This window comes from Triturus cristatus, chromosome 8, assembly GCF_964204655.1.
Source record: "Triturus cristatus chromosome 8, aTriCri1.1, whole genome shotgun sequence".
Classification (NCBI taxonomy): domain Eukaryota; kingdom Metazoa; phylum Chordata; class Amphibia; order Caudata; family Salamandridae; genus Triturus; species Triturus cristatus.
Window position 1 is genome coordinate 1,255,049,099 of NC_140591.1, and position 22,174 is coordinate 1,255,071,272.

Genomic DNA, 22,174 nt, shown 5'->3' on the forward strand with positions numbered 1-22,174 from the left:
TGGCCCTATCCTGATACATAATTCCAGTGGCCCTCATCTTGATATATTAAAGTGAAAAAACATAAGCATTACAGTACACTATAATAAACTTGTTTACAAACAAAAACTATCTTCAAAATTAGAAAATAGCTTTTTGCACTAGGTGTGTTTCAAGTGGATAACTATAACATGAAAACATTTGTTGGTATTGTGTGTATTTTCTAGTCCTATTTATATATATTTATTCACTATTTTTTATATCAGTATACCTAGTTCAATGCTAATACCATTCAATTGGAGTTTTAAAAAAATTAAAAACCGAAGGTTTGATTCCTTGTGGAGTAAAGAGTGCAATATAGTTCACAATCCTATGAATGACTCTTATGAAGCAAATAAGTACTATGCAGTTTGAAATTCCTATGGTGACTCCTTTAGAAACAAACATGTGGTAGAGATTTCAGAATACCTGGGGATGACTTTTGTGAGCTGAACAAGAGAATGGAGTTCATAATTCCCTATGGATGATTTCTTGTGAAACAAGCAAAGTTCCTTCTTCCTTTCTGAGATGTCTTTGTGTACTAAATGGAAGAAGTGAAAACAGGATTACAAATACTGCCACATGACTCCCTAGCAAACATGATATAGAATATGAGAAACATACGTTTTGCTTCCAGATGGTCATAATATTCACCTTTTGAGCATTCTGCCGGCTCATTAGACACTTCGTCTTTTTTTTCTCAGTTGTTTCATAAATGGTGTGATTTATAGATGGGGGATTTCTGACCAGGCAGCACCAAACTCTGTGCACCATTCTATCCTCCACTGCACCTGAAGACATGCATGCTTATGAGCCTCAAAAGAGGGCATCACTCTGAGCCATGGCACACGGTAAGTACATCCTACAATGTATCCTGAGAGTTTCTTCATAGTAACTGTTAATTATTTTTCTAACATTGAGAGGGATTTCACAATGGCAAGAGTCTCTGAAGGTGATGCTTTGGTTCCTTACTAAAGAGGAGGTGATGCGTCGGTTTCTTACTGCATGGGGAGGTGATGTGTTGGTTTCTTACTGCGTCCCCCAATGATGCGACAGACTTGGCGCCACGATGCACCGATCCGGTGACAATGCGTGAACTCATGCAGCTGCACAGCAGGCCTTGCATCAAACTCAGTGCGATGATCTTGGACTTCGGAGATCGGTGCACTCGATGTGAAGTGCAGCGATTTCTCGAGCCGCGGTAGGCGCTGCAACGGTTTCTTCGGTGATGAGTCGGAAACAGGTGCTGACGCATCTTGCTTCTTCAATGTTTCGTCGATTTTCCAGCTCCCAGCGGAAAACAGTCTCTAGAGATCCAGAACAGCAGCAGGCACCTCTTTGCAGATTAGAAATCCCGGCAAGGAAATTCAGCGGAGCTGGTGGTGAAGTGTTTGTGTCCCTGAGACTTCAGAACAGGAGGCAAGCTCAGTTTCAAGCCCTTGGAGATCTCCTTTCAAGCAGTTGATAAAGCAAACAGCAAAGACCTTTTCTCATTTCTTTGGCAGTAAGCAGCCACTGCAGGCCAACCCCAGACAGCAAACAGCACGGGCAGTATTCCTCCTCAGCTTCTCTGACTCTTCTCCTTGGCAAAGGTTCCTCTTGATTCCCAGAAGTGATCTTAAAGTCTGGGGTCTGGACCCCTCTTTTATATAAAAAATCCTTTGTTCTCTGAAGGCAGAGAGTGTCTGTACCCAGCCAAAACGAGTTGTGTCCTCAGTGGTGCAGCTCCCTGGCAGGAGGTGGAGACAGCATTGTTGAAGGCAGACCAGGGCCATTCAGGTGAAAGGATTTCTCCTCCCCCTAATCTAAATGCAGCCCAGGTCCATTCAGCCCAGCTATGACTCATAAGACTTCCATAGCCACTGTCCCTCTCCAGCCCCTGTCATCCAAAAGCCAGACATGGAATACACAAACCTAGCGGAGGCCCACTGGATGGTTAGGCAAGAAAATACCTACTTTCTAAAAGTGGTATTTTCAAACACAGAATGTAAAAATCACCCTCGCTCACTTTAAAATTCTGAGTTCAGGCATACTAAACTTTATTTTACTGCCTTGATCCCAGGGCCAGTTATGTTTATAAGTTGTTATAAACAAACTCCCCATTCTGTCCTATAGAAACAGGTAGCCTTGCAATAGTGAAAAACTGAATTGGCAGTAATTCACTATCAGGACATGCCACACACACCAGGGCATGTCCACATACACTGCACCCTGCCCACAGGTGTGTCTGACATGTAAGAAAAGGGAAGGGTAGGGCCTGACAAGTGGGTACACTTCCCAGGTCGACATGGCAGTATCAGACTGCACACAGGCTCTGCAATGGCAGGCCAGAGTTACATTTACAGGCTGCTTCTGTGGGTGGCACAATCAGTGCTACAAGCCCACCAGCAGCATTGGATTCACAGGTTCCAGACACACACGGTGCACTGTACTAGGGACTGACTAGTAAATCATATAGCCAATCATGGAAACACCAATCCATAACAGTAATTTACAATAGGAGCACTTGCACTTTAGCACTGAACAGCAGTGGCAAAGTACCCAAAGCATCTAGAGCAGCAAAACGGAGTGCGACACACAGCAAAAACACAGGAGGCAAGGCACAAAATGCAGGGTAGACCCACGACAATGGTGCCAGGTTTAACAGTAAGACTTTGTGAGGATTTAGTAGTGCTGTCAGTGTATGAGAATGCTAGTATGTGGGAGGTTTTCAGTGCTGTTGGTAATGTGAGACCGATAATCTTAGACAAGTGTAACTTGTTAATGCATGTCCCAACCCAAACTCTACCAAGAAGAAATCTTGCAAGCTACAAAACATCCAGAACACCGCCGCAAGACTGGTCATCAACCTGCCAAGACACTGCCACATCTCCCAGCACCTTCGCACACTCCACTGGCTCCCCATTGAGGCTAGAATCACCTTCAAGATTCTCACCCACGCACACAAGGCCCTCCACGACACCGGACCAGCATACCTGAACAGCCAACTCAAATTCCACGCACCCCACAGTACCCTACGATCAGCCCAGCTCTCCTACGCCATGGTCGCCCGCACCAGAAAGACCAGATCATGAGGCCGCTCCTTCTCCTTCCTCGCGGCCAGAGCCTGGAACACCCTTCCGCTCCACCTCAGACAGACAGCATCGCTCCCCGAGAACCTCAAAATCTGGCTCTTCAACAGACCCCCTCCTTGATGGACTGGAACCTGCACCCCTTCCCCCCCCCTCCCCCAGCACCTTGAGACCCTTACGGGCGAGTAGTTGCACGTAACAAACAAATGATTGATTGTGATTGATGCATGCAACTTGCCATCTTCTGCTGCCTTCGAGTCACTGGGGTCAGAGTGACAGACCATGTGAGTGGTTAGAGTGGGCCCCATTGGTTGAAATTTCAAATTAGGCTAGAGCTCTGGCATTTGTTTGCACGTCAGACATATGGCCACAATACTGCTCGCCTCGAGAGACAATTTACTGTCCAAACAGCAGTGATGTGAGGGGCAGACCCGACCTTCATTGGGCTGTGTGACTCAACTGAGACTTTATGGGGGTGTTTTCCACCCCAGACTGCCTCCTGAAGGAATGGCCATGTCTTTGGTCACAGAAACACATATGGTGGGTTTTTCTAGGGGCCAGACAGACAATTCTGCCACTCTGGCATTGCCTAGGTGGGCTGCAGCCTTGGGAGGCTGGATGGGCATGCCAAAGCACAAACATATCCCCACCACTTTTAGCATGGAGCTGTTTTGAGCATTTTTGTCAGGGCTGATTTGTGGTTCCAGTCTGGCCCTGCCTTTCCTTCAGGAAGAAATACAAGCCAAAGAGCTTTCTTTAGTAATTTACTGGCATTTACTGATGGTGAGTTCAGCACTGCCAACCTTTCTGAGGATTTCGATCTGCAGATCTCCTTGAGTAAACAAGAATAATTAAGTAAACATATAAATAAGTAAATAACTAAATAGATGATTACATGATTACATAAATTCTTTCCCAGGGTTATGATGTTTGTGAATTAACCCCACCCAAACCTTATTCAGACTCTGGTAGATACACTTTACATTACAGTATAATCACAGTTGTTTCTATAATGAATTTTGCAAATCACAGTCTTCAATACGCACATTTTAAATCCAGTACCATATCGTGCCTGCCGAAAAGAGAGTAAATATATCCTTGCAACATTTGTAGGTCTGGCATTAGACAAGATCTTTGGATTTTCTAAAATGATGTATAATATACTACTTGTTGGGGCTTTGAGCCAGCCGCTCATCAGCCATTAGTCATTTTATTCACTATGAGATGGCAAGTTATGCTTTTGAAACCAAAATAATGTTTTGCTTTTAGCCAATTATTTTCTGTATTGGTGACGATCCAGCAGCTCGTCCAACAAGAGGATTTTACAAAAGCCATGACAAAACAAAACAAGCATTGGCAAAGCCAAAATGCTGCTTAATATTGCTTGGATTGGAGAAAATTATGCAAACATGTTTGAACAAATCCTCTTTTTTCCATTCCTTGTTACAGAAGGAGAAAAATCTTTTTCAAAACAGATCTTGCATATAGGCAGATGTATCAATCTTTATACGATAAGAATGTACTGCACATGTGCATTTTTTCTGGGCCTGATTGACGAAGGTAAACTTTTGTGTAAGTTTATGAATATTTAGGTTTGCACAAACCAAAAGTGTTGTTTTATGTAAAGTACCTTTATGACTGAGGAGTCTCTGCCCATGAGTCAGAGCTTCCGCCACGTTTGCGGAGACACTGCAGTCGTAAAGACAGTATACTACACTTAAAACTTTACTTGGAGTTTGTGAATACCTAACAAATGTTACCTTACCCAAAGGTGTAAAATTACCTTGGTGAAATAAGGCCCATTATGTGTTTTTCCGGAAATGCAGAGGTAATGACAATCTTTTTTTTTCCCCCACATAAGTTTGACTTGGTTTATGAGTTCTCCTAGTATTGACAATGGAAAGAATTTCTGTAAAGTAATGGGCTGAGAGAAACTTTGTGAAAGTTTGTGAATACTCATAAACACATTTGCTCCTTGTCCATGAGAGCAAATTAACTCCCATATTGTAGTACATCATGTTGTTGTAATACTTCATACGAGGCCCGATTCACAAAGGTAAAGTTAAACTTTTGGTCTAGGTTTAGACCAAAAGTCTAACTTAACTACCTTTCAGTATTCACAAAGGAAAGTTACAAGAAGTATCTTTACGAATGGGGAGTTTCCGCACTCAGGCCAGAGTTTTTGCACTCGGGGTCAAATCTCCGCAGTAGGGCAGATCTGAAAGTCTGTCACGGCTGTTGAAACTCTGCAGTCGTAAAGATACTACTCGTAACTTACCTTTGTGAATACCGAAGCGCAGTAAAGTTAGACCTTTGCTTTATACTTAGACCAAATGTCTAACTTTACCTTTGTGAATCCGGCCCGTAGTTTTTGAATGGATTTACGAATGTGAATTTGATATTCAGTCAATCTGCAAATCTAATTTGAATTTATACCTGCAAATGGTTTTGTTAACTAGGCCCAGAATGTAAGTGGTAAAAGAGATGCAAATTGCACTTTCCAACACCAATTTGTTTTCTCCATTTACTTATTTACTGCTTTATTAAAGAAGTCAAATGTTTTGTAGTGCGTGCATTTGGCATATAATAGACATTTTCACAAACAAATAGCTGAACATGGCCTGAGTCTTACAGTCATCACATTTCCAGCATGGTGTAAACAGTCAGCATTTCCCTAGACTTTGCTCTATCAAGATGAATGCACTATGCTTTAGACTCCACTTTGACTCTTATTGTCTAATAGGTAAAATCAACAATACTGCCAGCACCTCAGGGGTTTATCTTTGAAATAACAGTACCCAACTCTCTGCTTCAGGGACTTTCTTTATTATCATCATTATTGCTTTTCTTCTAGTTCTGAAATTTTCAATTTCACTACACTGCAGAGACACTAGTTTTCGAAGACAAAACGCTCCGAGAAATCTAAGAAGTTTATTATAAGAAGATATTTTGCAAAGTTGCAATATCCAGGGGAGAGTAGTACAGCGAATAGGCCAAGCAAATTCAACTTATACAGCTATACAAAGAAAAGGCAGTGAGAAGAAAACATGCATTTCTGATAAGAGGATTATATTTGACACACATTGTGGGACTGTGATGTGTCCTGAAACAAATGTGTTTCACATTAAATAACAGTGATGCTCTCAAAGTGGGAACAGTGCTGAGTGTGCAGCTGTGGGCACAGAGGCACTGGTGCACTCAGCACAGAGTGCACTGCAGCGTGATGCGCCCCAAGCAAATCCAGTATTGGAATACTCCTAATGTGCAAATACAAATCAGCTTTATCAATTTAATGTGCAAAGCAGCGCCTTGCTTGGGAGCTTGTTTTCTGATTATAGTGAAGGAAAGAGGTCATTTTATTTCAACACAGGAAAACAATAATGTGAATTCTCTGTTTTTAATGACTTAATAAAAGCAAGAAACTATACTTCGCATAAACAAGGGAAAACCTTAATCAATAGCATCAACTTCTAATCTACAGCTAGAAAAGTCAATAAGAACCTGCAGAGTCTCAGCCAAGGACTCGAAGGCACAAAGGTACCTAGCACAGACTGTAAGGCAGCACCACACTCTCCGAATCAATACCACATTGGAAAGCTCCAGATGTGCAAAAAAAATAAGTTTTCTTTAATTAAATCCGACTTGAGTGCTCATTTTTGTAACTATGGTAAGGAAAGATGTTGATTGCATTAGAAACACAGAGGTGAATGTCCTGCTTGCTCTGGTCCTACTTTAATAAATAACAGCAATAAATTACACTCCCCATGCACCCAGGAGAAAACAAGCATTGGCAATGCCAGTAGGTCTGGATTTAATGTGCTCCACCTTACACTCACAAAGGCAAACTGCTCAGCTTGAAACTCACACAGGCACACGCTTTTAACTCTGTGACCTTGAAACTCAGAACTCAGCAATATATAAAAATAACGCCTAATAAATCAATGTCTTGCAAGTACTTTAATGTACAATCAACTTTATACTATGCAGAAAATTGCAAATTTTTAAAAGATTTCAGGTGGAATTATAATTTGAAAACCCTTAAAATGACGCTTCAGAGAAAACACAGGATGCAGATCACATATCCTAAAGAAATATGACACGGGACATTTAACGCAGTAAATCTAGGCTCTTCCGATTATCTAAAAGATACCCTGTATCAATCAATTTATGCACCAGGAAGGCTCTGACCCTAAAAACCAACAATGCCATTATAGGATCGTATTGCAACAAATAAAGCTTTTCACAGTCAACATGGTTAGGAATACTAGCTTTGTTAAGTCATCACAATGAAACAAGAGAGGTCTACGTCATTTGTCACCAGATTTATGAACCAATAATTCAAACTGTCGGCTCTAACATGACCCTGAGCATCACCAATTATGCCAAAGACTGACCCAGAGAGACCCATCAAATATTTTAGGGGGACCCAAAGTATATCCCGACATGAATATTAGGTCTCTCTCTAAGACAACAAGCATTTAGTGAAGTTGGACCTAAAAATGTATATGTGGATTGTCGAAGAATAAACTATTCAAATACCTACTTGAAACTCTGAGCATGTTTATTGGGCAAAATAAGCAAAGTGCAATATTGCAATGCAGACTGCAAATGGCTTACTTTCATTGCACTGAACATCTAAAGCTAGCCAGCTCCCTCATACAGGGACTTTTTATAGACTTTCACATACTGGTATCGAATTGGACACACGTGACAGAAACTGTAACACTGATACTGTCACAGGTGCATGGCTTTCTCAAGAAAACAGTGCAAAGACATTGAAGAAAGACCCGAAAAAGAAACTTTCGGATGCTGAGCTAGCCATTTAAAAAACCTTGCTTAGTGTTGCAAGGCATGAGAGTGAAACTAAATACAGAGACAATGCAACCTTCACGGTCATAGTTAATATGGGCAAACAAAATGACATTGGGTAAAACAATTTTTTTTAAAGCTGGAGAGTCTGAAGTATTTGAAGGTAGAATGATTTAGCCCATTACTAACTTATATGGTCTAAGTTCAGTTCTCCAAGATGGTATGGCTCAGGTTGACCAGAGTGCCAAGGGTAGTGTGTCAAACCTGACAGCCTTAGGGTGGCCTTCCCCGTACTTTTTGCCTACCTCCCTCCATTTTTCAGACCTCGTTTTTGCTGGCTTTAGGACTTTTTGCACGTTACCACTATGCTAACCAGTGCTAGAGTGCTTGTTTTCTCTCCTTACAACATGGTAACATTGGCTCTGGAATTATGCAGCAGGAGACGGTCAAAGTATGTGGCTGGGCTGAGTAAATTATGTGGCAAATTATGTGGCAAGAAAAGGCAAATTATGTGGCATTTTTATCCATTCATACAATATATCCAGTAGAGATTTCATCCATGTTTTACAAATGTTGCTTTATTCTTCTTCTCGTCCCAAAAATGTTGCTTTATTCTTCTTCTCGTCCCTAAAAATGTCATAATCCATTACATGATTTCACAACCAGCCGACCAGCATGTTGTCTGGATCAAGTAGGGTGCAATGCTACATGCATAACAAGGGGGCGAGGGCGGTCCAACCCGGGCGGCACGACTTTTGGGGGCGGCAAAAACAGGAATCGATCACTAGAGGTAGGGAGCAACTCAACATGTGCTAATTAACTCCTCACAATGCAGCTGGACTGGGAAAGCCTAAGCGCACAGGAACAAAGACAGAAGGAGAGACCTCTTGAGCCAAATGCATGTGGGTCTCCCCTTTAAAGTTTCAGTGAGAACTGATCCGACAGCTGTGTCAGTTGGGAGCAGAGAGGAGGCTCCCAGGGAAGACTTTTTCGCAAATCACTCAAAGTTGCCATCCTTAAATGTTCCTGAACCCTGTATGGGTGGGTTGGGGGGGGGAGTGCTTAAGTGGTACTCTAGATTAGACTAGTAGTGCCTGGCTTTCCAGCTCCAGTTAAAAACCCCAGCACAAGGGAGAGACATTTGAGAATACACTGGGCCTTGGGCTGCAAGCCTGTGGTAAACTGGATGATCCCCCTGGGACTTTTGTGGACTGGCCCTCGACTCCTCTGTCACACAGGTGCCCTACAAGTAGTTAGAAGGCTTTGGGACCTGGGGATTGTGGTAAGGAGGTTGTTCTCCTTGCTGGCTGTGGGAAGACTGTGGAAGAAATCCTCCAAGCAGCAGAGAGGATCACAAGCCCAGGCAGAGGACAGATCTTGAAAGGGAGCAGCAAAAGCAAGATCCCAACAAGAAAATCAGATTTAGAGGCCAGGAGGCCTGCCACTAATGTTCATGGTGGCTAAGGTTCGCCACAAAGAGCAAAATGACCCCAAGATACGTGAAATAGGACTTACAAGGCCAGAGAAAATTAGATGGAAAGCTTCGTCCCAAGGGACCCAGCAAAACACGAATCACATATCGCTCAGCTCCACTTTCTTAAAACTTCCCCGGGGTGGGCCAACCACCTAAGGGTCGGCATGAGCTTTAATATATAAATTCCCATGCGTAGGAGGTGTTTATTCGACCTACCTCCCTGAGTCATCGTTGACAGTTAGAACCCCATCCTCTGAGGCTTGATGCAAGGAACAACTTGCCCAGATGCCCACATCTTCCCGGTACAGCAAGGACAGAGCGGAGAGCCACTGCTCTCCTTTGGGGTGGTGTGTTGCACCTGCTCCCCATATCCATGTCTAGGGGACTGGGGTACATATCACACCACCATCCCCACCTGTTTGAGAGGACATATGCAGGAGCCTCCAGCTGCCAGCTCCCATGCTAGCACAGTGAAGTGCCGCTAGGTGGGGGGCCAGGCAGACAGCACAAGAGTTGGCTTCCCACGCAGCCTCTTTCATTAAATAATTCACAGTCTTAAAATATTCTCAATGGCCATATCCTTTTGTAGGGAGGACACGTTCAAAGTAATAGATAGAACTTTCTAAATTGAAAACTACATTAATAATGAACATCCTGAATCACAAATATAGTTAAGAAAATTTAAACCATTGTAAAGATCAATAAAATAGCTAGAAATATCAGATGTAACAAATTGCATTTTTCCATTATATTAATCATCAAACATCAACACATGAGCGTCTCTCTTTTATTTTGAAATACTTACAAAGCACTTTTGCTACTTTGTTCTCTACTACTTTGTTTCGCCTGCAAGCAGGAGCAGAAGGAAGTGTAGGGAACTCCCACTGAACAGGAGCTGAATAACAGCAGCAGCCTTGCTGCCGCACGAGCGGTAGAGCCAACAGAGGGTCACTGGATACCACCAGATGCCAAAGAGCCAGTTGGGTGGCACAGGATGGGCTCTTCACACTACTCCAACGTTTTTAACATCTGGGGGCATATGTATCAATAACAGCGTTTGCGATTAAAAAATCGGTAATTGGGATGTATGAGCCAAATCCCATCGCAAAATTAAGGAATTGCTAATTTAGCGATTTCTTAATTTTGCGTAAGCATGTAAGAAATCGCAAATTGCGATTTCTTAAATGATATGTAAAAAGCACCCAAGTTGTGCGAATTATCCTTAAGAAATCGCAAATTACCACCAACTTCCAGTTGGTGGTAATTTGCGATTTCCTTTCAAAATGCACTTTTTTGAATTTTGCAAAGTGCCACGTGGCGCTCATACATGCCCTTAGGGCATGTATGTGCACCATATGCACACACATGCTCATTTCAGGGGTGCATCAGGGTGTCATCATGACACCCTTGCACCTTTGAAATTATTCTCAAATAGCGATTAGCAAATTGCGATTCGCTATTTGAGAATCACTTCCCATTCATTCCTATGGGTCTCCTGGCCCATAGAAATGAATGGGCAGGTATTCCTTAATTGCGATTTCGCAATTTGCTAATCGCAATTAAGGAATATTAAGAAATCGCAAAAAGTTTGCAATTTTTAAAATACATCCCGTTTTGCAATTCTCAAATAGCGATTCTTTAAAAATCGCTATTTGAGAATCGCAAATGGTGATGTTGATACATATGCCCCCTGGTGATGCCTTTGGTAGGGCCAGGGCATCCCCTAGAAAACGAAAGTACAGCATGGCCCAAGGACGGGTGGCAGAGAAGGACAGTAGCAGAAGCCTCTAATAAAATATGCATCACTCCCAGTTGGGAATGCCTCATAATGCTTTGGGAGAGGCTGATTTGTGTACTTTTCTGCCTTTTATGTTATGTTGACTTTAAATGCTTTATTAACAATATATTGCTGACAGTGGCACTTTATAAACACTATTGGTAATAATTATTGCATTTAAACATGGTTACTGATTTCAATTGCATCATGGTTATTCTTAACATGTGGTTATTGGTCTTTTTGGAGTGGTGAACCCTGGACAAAGCCAATGGGGATGCCTTGTACTCTGTTGTGATGGCACATTGACAAAGCCACTAGGTCTGGTTCATTTAAAATGATACCCCCTGTAGTGTAATGGTCTATCTGGTATAGATGTGATTTCAGAAGGTCACGAAAGGTATTTCTATGTGCCTGATGCATATATTTGTGAATTAATGCATAGTATTCAGTAGTGTGTGTGTAATCAATATGTGTTTCCTTTTTTAAAGCAAATTCACTGACTGGACAATTATTTATAGAGTGTTATTATTGCATGCCTCCGAATGCTGATTATTAGCCTACACCACCTACGCTACCCTGAGAGAGTCAAGTGCTACAATGGGGTAGTTGGTTACAAATAAGGGGATATTGCGGCCCCAATGCTAGTGCAGGCCTCACATCCTGCACAACTAATAACCCGATTTTTTACAGTCTGCGTTATAAGTGTTAATATGATGACTCCTTCATATAGCCAATAGGTCCATCCTCTTTAATTCAATCTGTTTTATCTGTACCTTTACACATTTTTATCTGTGTGTAAAATTGATGAGTATTTACCACAGTATTAAGGTAAAAACATGTGTTTTGTTCTGATATGATTTGCTATACTAGCTTTATGTTATATGCATGTTTAGGCAGTGACATACAGCACAACTGGGGGTTCTTCCTCTTGATCCTTCATTGTGGTATATTAACCCTAAGGGCGTGATCTAGGATTGGTGAATTTGCCTACTTGGGTAAGATATCTCAGTCAAGCTAATATGGGCAATGACGAAGTGCAGATCAACCTCTAGAATAGTACAACATATATGAGCATGATATGATTCTGACAATGTATTTATATTTTTTGATTTAGGAATGTCATTTGTTTAGTACGTAGTTGGGGTTACTTTATCTTTAGCACATATTCATCTTACTATTAGAACTGAATAATCTTTTCCAAGATGGCCACAATGATTACGTTTCTTGTCGTTTGAAATGGACTCAAGAAGTGTAGTGGCAACATTTACATAGTACTGTAATGATTGTAAAGGAATATATAGACTGTATTATTTAATTTGGATGAATGTATTTTGGCATCATGTCATTTAGCTACTTGTATGAAAATTGTACTGTATGTTGTCACTGGTATCCTATAATCGAATATGGTGCCGCTCGCAGGCGCAGGACCTTGCTCCCATTCAGACTCACCTGGAGCTGTCTCCCGCAGTGGACCTTGGCGCAGGACAGCACGGATCTTCACTGAACTCTACAGGGTGTTGTAATTTTGACTTTGTGTGATTCGCGGGACTGCGAGGACCAGAGTGCTTTCTTTCCTGCTGATTACTCGCACCTGGCTCCTCTTCCCGCCCCTCATTCCGGCCAGTACTTCACGCCTCGTGGCCCCCGCTTCGCGGGTGCCGCTTGCAGGCTCAGGACCTTGCTCCCATTCAGACTCACCTGGAGCTGTCTCCCGCAGTGGACCTTGGCGCAGGACAGCACGGATCTTCACTGAACTCTACAGGGGGTTTTAATTTTGACTTTGTGTGATTCGCGGGACTGCGAGGACCAGAGTGCTTTCTTTCCTGCTGATTACTCGCACCTGGCTCCTCTTCCCGCCCCTCATTCCGGCCAGTACTTCACGCCTCGCGGCCCCCGCTTCGCGGGAGCCGCTCGCAGGCGCAGGACCTTGCTCCCATTCAGACTCACCTGGAGCTGTCTCCCGCAGTGGACCTTGGCGCAGGACAGCACGGATCTTCACTGAACTCTACAGGGGGTTTTAATTTTGACTTTGTGTGATTCGCGGGTCTGCGAGGACCAGAGTGCTTTCTTTCCTGCTGATTACTCGCACCTGGCTCCTCTTCCCGCCCCTCATTCCGGCCAGTACTTCACGCCTCGCGGCCCCCGCTTCGCGGGTGCCGCTCGCAGGCGCAGGACCTTGCTCCCATTCAGACTCACCTGGAGCTGTCTCCCGCAGTGGACCTTGGCGCAGGACAGCACGGATCTTCACTGAACTCTACAGGGGGTTTTAATTTTGACTTTGTGTGATTCGCGGGACTGCGAGGACCAGAGTGCTTTCTTTCCTGCTGATTACTCGCACCTGGCTCCTCTTCCCGCCCCTTATTCCGGCCCATTTAATCCTTACCTGCTCTCACGCTAGCGGGACGCGTGCAGGGCGTAGTCCGGGGCGAAGCCCGGGCCAAGGGCGGGCCCGTTCTAGCCCGTTACAGACCGGGTAAGACCGGACCGGGCCATTTCTCTTTTATTTCAGTGACCATAGCTTAAAATGGCAGCAAGGGAAACCCGTAGTAAATGTCTTGTAAGTAGTGGGTCTGTATCAGGGACTTTAGATGCTTTTTTAATTAGAGCCAATTCTCTATTAAATAATGAGATAACGGTCCTTGAAAAGCGCCTCTCTATAGGCATTGAAAATGCCAAAAGATCCTCTTTGGGTCATATTGCCCAGGCAAGGACGCCTGACAATGTCCCTCTGCCCGGCAAACAGACACTATCTATTGTTAGCCCTGCTACTCCTGTTTTCAACTCCCTTATCGATAATGAGTGTCCCCAGAGAACGATTAATGCTAGGACATCGCCCGTGACAAGCCCCAATCCTAATCCCACTATTAAAAACAGTAGGGTTGGTAGGAAGCGTTCTAGAGCTGTTAGGGAGGGAGCCATCCCTAAGAAGAACAAAGGCCCCCCAATAAAGAGAAACAAGTTGCACAAGCCATTAGTTCCTCCCCCTTGTACTGATACAGTTCCTGAAAGCACTTCAAACTCTAGCGCGTCTCCCGTCGCAATAAGCAGATCTGTATCTACCATGACTATTTGTCCAGATCAGGTGGCTTCCCTCCATTCCTTAGTTACCCCTACTTCTAAAACTAATTTGGGCACAAATACTGAACCGCTTCACAAAGATGTAAAGGCTTTATTAAAATCTTTGCTTGATCCTCTTTGTTTCAAGCTGGACCAATTGGAGGATAGAATAGCCAAATTGACAAGGGTAATTGAGTCTTACCCCAATCCCCCCATAGTTCCATCCTCTTCTGAAAGGGAGCGGGGTAATGTCGCTGCACTACAGAGTACAAGCGCTCCAATTCTACAATTACCCACACATACTCCCGCATCCTCGACATTGCCAGCCCAGGCTCCCACACTCCCTATCAGCAGCTTCATCCCTCCCTCTTCTACGGTGACAAACACAAATTCTCTAGGAAGGGTAGAGCCAGATTTCCACCAGACCATTACTACCAATTCCCCCATTGCTGGAGTACATCTTACCCCAAACCTCCCCCCAGAGGCTGCCCCGTTTGTAGTAGTTTTAACAGGAGTCCCTAAACTTACTGAAGGAACCATCGAATCATTCTCATCGCTTAAGAATAAAGTGGTGAGTTGGCTCACAAACCATAGACCTCTCCCCCCAAATTATTCGGGTGAGATTTTGATGGTTCGTAGGGCCCACTGGGTGGGTAACACTAAGAAAGATCTTATCGGGGATTGTGTGATTATAACCCTGAGGGATAAGGGAGCCGTTTCTTTCATCCTTAACTCCCCTCATGTGGGGTCTGAATCTTTAATAAAGCCCTTCCCACTAGCTCTTTTCTATCCCCCACCGAGAAGACAACAGGAACATGATTATGACCAAGGGTGGACACGTGTGGGTCGAAATGGATTCTGTAATGGGCATAGTACTAGATATGAACTACAGGGCTCTTCCCTATATTTGGGGGATTACAATCGATTCAGATGTCTCAGCGAGGTTGATTGACTGGTTCCAAACACATGTTCAATCAGCGGGTCGCTCTACGCTGAACCATCTTCCCAAGGAGATCTAGACATGGGAGTTATTAAAACCATACCACCAAGCCCGACTTCATATTCATATCCGGATGAGGATTTTAACATTTTACCACAGATTGTGTCTCCTGTGAGCTCCCCTATTGGCCCCTGTACCAGGGATAATGTCTTTGTCTTATGCTCTAATTCTCCTTCTATAGCTGATTCTCCAAACCTAAGCATAGATGCCCCTACCATAGGAGAGCCCAAAACTGATGTCAACCTTATCTCTTGGAATGTAGCGGGCCTAAAGAACAAACAGATATGCAACGAGTGGGGTAATTTTATGGACACTTTTGATATTTGTTTGTTACAAGAGACATGGGCCATGGATAACTACCAACGAGAGGGGTTCGCCTCTTTTGGCATTCTGGCTTTATCTAGTGGCAGGGGGAGACCTTCTGGAGGTCTTAGCACCTGGGTTGCAATTCATCTGGGTGCTAAAGTCAGGCAACTCCAAACAGGATCTGATGACATTTTATGTGTTATACTGGACTTGCCTGAGAACAGGCATTTGGTTCTCATAAATGTCTATTCAGGACCATCTCCAGGAGGACGTGAATCTAAGGTCATTACAGCTCTGAATGATTTTATTCTGACTTTAGATCCAGATTATTCCGTCATAGTAGGCGGCGATTTTAGCTGTCAGTTTGAGCCGCTCAGTCTCTCAGCCCAAAATGATACTGTGGCGGAAGACACACATTTAAATATCCCTGACCCTATGATCCCTACGGTTAGAGCTTGGACCCCATTAGTACTTCAAATTCTTTCTCTTACCCTTTCTTCATCATTGAGGGCTTGCAATGGCCGATTTAAATCCGACTAGCCTGGACATACTACTTTCAATAGAGCTGGGCATTTGTCGATCTTGGATTATATCCTGATCGACATAAAATCATGGAACAAGGTCTTAGATTTTAGAGTGGTCGTTCGTGATGATAGTGACCACAATGCCCTTACTCTGAAATTAAAACCAGATCATTGGGGATTTTCAACGTATGCCAGCGGGGTGTCCCCTTCATTGCAATCTCTAACTCTCCATAACAACAAGCGAAGAGTTAAATGGTCTAGCATCCTCATGCATCCTGAGAAACTGGCAGAAACTTATAGACTGGCACTTCCCTGCCTTAATGAAATGGCCGGTGTAGTGCTAGACTGCTCTTCCGCGGAAAGTTTATCCAGCCCCGTTATTATCCACACTCAGTTATCAACGAAAATCCTGGACGTTTTTTCTCGTTCAGAGGCTCCTAAGGCACCAGTGCCCAACAAGCAATCTTGGTTCACAGGTGAATGCAGGAAATTAAAAACTGAGCTGATTGTGGCAATAAAAGCAAAGGATAAACTTAGAACTAAATCACTCCGTGCCCTTTATAAACAACAGACCAACAGGGCAAGGAAGTCTTGGGAAGACGATATGTGGGAGGAGTTAAGAGTATCATTACAGAATAAGGACTTTAAGACCTTCTGGGCCATTGTTAGCAATGGTAAGAAAGACTCTGAGCCCATTACTGGTTCTAATATTGCCCCTGCACTGTGGGAAGGGCATTTCGGTGGCCTATACTCAATAGTGGATTCTAATTCACTTCCCCCAGTTGATTCTCCCTCTATTACAGCTTGTCGTGCTGCAGCCATCCCACGAATCGAAATTAAGGAGGTTGAAAATGCCATCTCTATGCTCATACCTAACAAAGCGCCGGGCCTGGACAAAATCCCTGGCGATCTTTTTAGGTCTGAACCTACGGTGTGGGCTCCCTACTTATGTGTCCTTTTTAACTCCATTTTGTATGGTGCAGAGCCACCAGTAACCTGGCGTGGCGCGGAGATAGTGCCTATTCACAAAAAAGGCTGCCCTTTACAGCCCTCAAATTATCGCCCGATAAGCCTAATTGATACGACCCAAAAACTATTCGGGCGCATAATTTTGAATAGATTACAGGCCTGGGAAGAAGAAAATAACGTTTTAAGCACTTTGCAGGCCGGCTTCAGGAAGGGTACTTCAACCCTTGACCAGATATTTCGCCTTCAGGTTATATTCTGGAAGACTGTGAGAGTAGAGGGTGGCAGCCTCTACCTCATTTTTGTTGATCTAAGGTCAGCTTTTGATCTGGTCCCGAGAGAAAAGCTCTGGGCAGTTCTGCAAAGGCTTAACATTCCCCCCTATCTCTTGGATGTTTTGAAGAACTTACACAAGGCCAATTTCGCCCAGGTTAGATGTGGGAAGTATGGCGAACTCTCTGACCGCTTTCCTGTTAGTCGAGGAGTTCGACAAGGATGTGTGCTAGCTCCCACGTTGTTTTGCCTATACATTAATGGACTCATAAAACACCTTCTAGCCCTCAAAGACATTGACGTCCCTAGGCTTGTATCGGGCAAGGTTCCTGCTCTAATGTTTGCTGACGACACCTTGTTGTTGTCACGCACTCCCATGGGAATTCAGCGAGTTTTAGATGGCTTCGTTGACTTCTGTGTTGACAGGGGCCTTGAGATCAACCTAGCCAAAACGAAATTTATGATTCTCAACCCTCCTAAAAGTACCCGCCCGAGCCCAGTATTGAATGGAATCCCCCTTGAAAGGGTGAAAACGTTCACTTACTTGGGGATCACACTCCAAGAAGATCTTGGCTGGGGAGGCCAGGTGGTCAATTCTACACTTAAGTTGACCCAAACTACAGGAGGTATGGCTAGATTGTTTAGTGGCACGGTTTTTAAACCAGCGGCCCCAGTGGTAGAAATTTTTAAAACTCAAGCCCGATCTGCCGCTACCTATGGAGCAGAACTATGGGGCCACTCCCAAATAGATAGTCTAACGAGGGTCGAAAACTCCTTTATCAGGAAACTATTAAGTTTACCCCCTAGTACTCCGTTGGTCCCAATTAGATTAGATCTGGGACTGCTTCCCATTGAAGAAGTGGTGGTGGCCCGGCCTGTCCAATACTGGAAGAGATTATGGTCCAATCCAGACCTCGAAATTTTCAGAGATGAATTTCTGGATCTCTGGCCTACACTTAAACACATGAAGATCCCTTGGTTAACTCACGTTAGGGAAACTTGCTTCAAGATTGGTCGCAGGGAACTCTGGGATACCCCAGAAGCTTCCTGCCTATCTGTTTCTAAAACCAATCTTGCTGAAGAACTAAGATACTTTCATCTAACACGCCTGCACATGGACCCTAACATAGGCAGGCTGACCGAACAGTTTCTTCAGATTAAACCGAACTATGGGAGGGAGTTATTCCTGGATCTGATTTTCCCTCCTCTAGCCAGGAAATTATATGTTCAATTTAGAATGGGTACCTTACCACTCAGGTCTTTCACTTCTAGATGGGACATTAAGAATAGTATTTCATGCCTTGCATGTGGCTATAAGCTGGAGGATGAAATTCATGTGTTCTTTGTTTGTCCTGCGTACCTTACCCATAGGAAACGCTGGGTAAAATCGATTTGTAGGAACCTTGGTTTTAGAGATTGTGTTAATGCCCTGCGAGTTTTAAAATACGACACCCATCCCCCAATTGTGTTTGCAGTTTCACGCTTTCTTAATGCTGTATGGTTTCAGCGTAGGAAACTTTCCACCAATTTTTAATAATGTGAAAATTTTAATTTGATTATTTTATTCTGTTTTGGTGGTTAAAATGTGATCTGCTCTTGCTTTCGACATATAAATTGTTGTATTGTATTCTGCTTTTATGGCCCTTGTGGCCGAAATAAAGTTTTTTTGACTGACTGAATATGTTAAACAACTAAACTATTACATACTATATGAGTTTTTCTTCTCAATATGGTCCCTATGAACTCGGTATTGGATTGGTATGCTGACACAGTACTGCAATGCTTGTAAAGAAATGTATAGAATGTATTACTTCCTTTGAAGGACTTGATTCTGGTATTGTGTTATTGATATGAAAAATGTACCACAGTTATCAAATATGTTTGAGAAAGTTAAAGTGATTGGTATGTGAGTGTAGCTATCTAAGTTTCTCTTTTCAACATGTCCGCTATGGAACCGGAATCTGGTTGACATTTTTCAACACATTGCAGCATGAAATGTGACACTTAGATTTATTATAACAATAGATACATGTAGGGTCATATTGTAAAGACTATTTGCGAGATGTTGGTTATGCAACAATAGATGTTTTTGCCAATTCATTTTTTCTGGTTTTACTTTATTATTATGCACAGTATTTTCTCTCTGTTCACTATCAGAAGCCCTTTCTATAGTCACCTGATGTACGATGATAAGACTTGGGAAAGGTTCTCGGAGCCAAAACGCGTCATTGTTTGACTTTATGTGAATAAACCCTTCTTGCTTAATGGATCAGAGTGACTATTTTTGATTTGGGAGTAAGATCGTCCTTTTGCTAAACTGTGGTAGGAGAGAACTGTATAAAAGCTATGATCGCCTAAAGGGTATATGTTAAGCAATGCTTGATGTGAGAGAATGACAGCAGTGACCAAGAGCTTTGGGATGAACTAGGCTGATGTGAAAAATATATTTTTCATATAGATATGGCATTGATTGGTTCAGGAGAGTATAATTCCAGTTTCCTTGCCACAAAGGGTCTAGTAAACTTCTGAAGGGATTAAAAATTGTGCATTTTACTGTACAGTATCTACTTGTCAATAATTTAATATTATCCAAGTAGACTGTCAGATTCCTTTTCTGTCTCTTTTTTGTTGGAAACAAAAATAATTATAAAGTGTCAGGCAATAGACTTCAAGATATTCCAAATATTTTTGAGAAGTATTATCTACACTATGCAAATTAAACAATTGATTAGACACATTTTCAAATAAGGAAACAATGAACATATAAATCACAATCCACCTGTTCCCTTGGTGGATGACAGTAAATCAATATATTGAAGGAGCAATGGTTAATAGAAAATCAGGGTAGCAGAATACTGGGGAATGGAATACATTTTCTTCTTTTTTTGGACAATCTCTATCACACTCCTATGGCTCTTTCTTTCAAAATCACTTTGCATTTAAAGGCACACATTTAAATATAGTAAAGGGACTAGGGAATTTGCTACACCCCTCCACAATCAAATTAGTATTAGCACAATGTATTAATTAAGAGCTAATATTATTCTAGAATATAACTTGCGTTTGGGAAGGAGCAAAAATATTCAAGATGCACATATGCAAGCCATATAATTTCAAATCTACTAATACACATCTCGACAACAAATGATGTTATTCTAAAATAGTATCATTCATACATGATTTACACCCATTTTTCCAATTAAATGTGAGGAAGCAAAATCATTTTTACTGATGCTCTTTGAAATTCAGTCCTTCAATAAGTAAGATTCATGTAATGTAGTGTTCTTAGGTTGAAATTTAGATGATGTCACACTACACTTATTTCTTTCCAGTACCAAGGCTCGTGATGTGCCATCAGATTATCCCAACTATATATGTAATAACACATAAACCAACAAAAAACCTTGCACTGTTTACTATTGAAATGATATAACATACCAAAACACCAAGAAAGAAAGGAAATAAGGAAAAGGGGATTAAAAAGGAATATATGAAATAATGAAGTCCTAGCTAAAAGGCAATGAATGGTGATATCCCTAAAAAAATATCAACAATGTTTGTGTTGAAAGCCTCAAGGGGAGAAAGCACACTTCGCCTCCAAGATGGCTAGGTACAAATTATTTCAATATTAGAGTTTGAATATGACACATGTGTAAGAAATTGTGTTTTTGATTGAGTAGGGTAAGATCCTACTTAAGCAACAACCACAATCCTTGTCCGAATGAACAAACAAAATCATGAATTAATCTATGCTTACCCTCTGGTTGATTGGCACAAAAGCAGCCTGGCTTAACATAGAGGCACAGAGTATTTATGCAGCACTTCAAATATTAATAAAGTGAAAATATAAGAAAAATCCCACAGCAATTCAGAAAATTAGACATACAATTAATAAATATATTAACTCAAAATAAAATTACATCAAATCAGTAGTACCGGAGTTTTGAATTTGCAATGTTTTTAGTAACAAATAGTGCCTAAAAAAATCAAAGCACCAACTGTAGGTATCTTTTTGTGAATAATTGGAACAAAAGTCAAAAGTTAAGGCCAACCTCCATGGAGCGGGTTAGGATATCTGAGGTGGACTGGGCCCTTTCTCAACTTACCTTCGAACTTAGAAGACGTTTCGAAGAAAAGTCAATTAGAAGGGATAGTTCAGCGGAGCAAAGCAGAAGGCTGTGTCTGAGGAGGAATCATTGTCACTGGGGAGTGCAGGATGATGTCTTAGTGAAGCCATCAACAATAGAGGGAAAAAGCTCAGAGCGGGAGAAGACAGATTTCCAGGCAGAGGAGGTTGTTGTCATTGATGAGGAGTCTGTTGCTCTCGAGCCCAGTGGAGATTTTACCCTCTGACTTAGACAACTTTTTGGAAGTCAAAACCTCCAGCGGGATGAAGCTGCCAGTCATAACCAAAGTGGGCTTCATAAGGCCAGGTGCTGTTGCTCGGTGGTCATGCTGAACAGAATTTGCTGCTGCAGAGAAGAACTTTGCAGGAGCTATGGTGAAGTCAGACCAACATGTGGTGCACATTGGGTGGATCGGCTGGCAGGTAGGTCCTGATCTCCTGTCAGTTTTTCTGGCACTTTTTGGTGAACATTTTTCCAAGTCCCAACTTTTAGGGTATGGCTGGACCAACACCTCTAACACCACTTCCAAGGGTCCAGGACCTGGGGGGTAGTACTTACTGCAGCAGAGGCCTATGCAGATGGCACCCAGATTGTAGTCTCCCTTTCGAGTAATGATGACAAGAACAGTAATAGATTCCATTACTGTGTGTTACCAGTCAGTGATTGGATGGATAAAAACTCCTTGAATTTTAACTCTGGGAAGGCGGAAGTCCTCCTATTCGACAAAGAGGTCTCCTTTGGTCACCAGCTTGGTGGCCTCAAGAAGTAGCAACT